This window comes from Carlito syrichta, unplaced genomic scaffold, assembly GCF_000164805.1.
Source record: "Carlito syrichta isolate Samal-C Ts95f unplaced genomic scaffold, Tarsius_syrichta-2.0.1 Scaffold135784, whole genome shotgun sequence".
In the NCBI taxonomy this organism is placed as follows: Eukaryota; Metazoa; Chordata; class Mammalia; order Primates; family Tarsiidae; genus Carlito; species Carlito syrichta.
In genome coordinates this window covers 224623-225476 of record NW_007079880.1, presented here as the reverse complement: position 1 = coordinate 225476, position 854 = coordinate 224623, and positions in this window count along the sequence as shown.

Sequence of the window (854 nt, the reverse complement as noted above, 5' to 3'; positions counted from 1 at the left end):
TCTACAATAAATCAAAAATTAGCCGGGCATAGTAGCGCACGCCTGTAGTTCCAGCTACTTGGAAGGCTGAGGCAGAAGGATCACCGGAGCCCAGCAGGTCTGGGCGACAGAGTGAGACTCCAACTTAAAAAAAAAACAAAAACATTACATGGGTGAGGAAAATGTACACTTTCAAATCCAAGCAGCTTTTACGTTCACGTTGACTAGTTGAAGCAGGATAGCTAGTACAAGTTAGGTATAGATAGATACATTTCTTGTAGGCAGGTTTCAGGAGACATTCAGAAAAATTTGTATTACATTTTTACTGCAGGTCAGGCTGGAATGTAGGCATGCCAGCCTACTCCACACATTCAGCTAATTAAAAGAAAACCTCGCATTTTGCCATTGCCTTGCTGAGCTATGGTGTGGCCATGTGCTCTTTGAGCTATGGCCAAGCCAAGTTTTCTTAAGCTTTGGGCCAGGCGCAGTGACTCAAGCCTGTAATCCCAGCACTTTGGGAGGCCGAGGTAAAAGGATTGCCTGAACCCACGGGTTTGAGAATGGCTTGGGTAACTTGGCAAGCCCTCATCTCTACAATACATTTAAAAAAATTAAGCCGGGCTCGGTGGCTCGGCCTGTAATCCCACACCTTTGGGAGGCTGAGGTGAGTGGATTGCCTGAGCCCATGGGTTCGAGACCCGCCTGGGTAGGCGAGACCTCATCTCTACAATAAATCAAAAAATTAGCCCGGTGTGGTAGCGCGTGCCTGTAATTCTGGCCACTTGGAAGGCTGAGGTGGAAGGATTGCCGGACCCCAGCAGGTCGAGGCTGCGGTGGCCGGGCGCGGCCACTGCACTCCAGTCTGGGCGACAGAG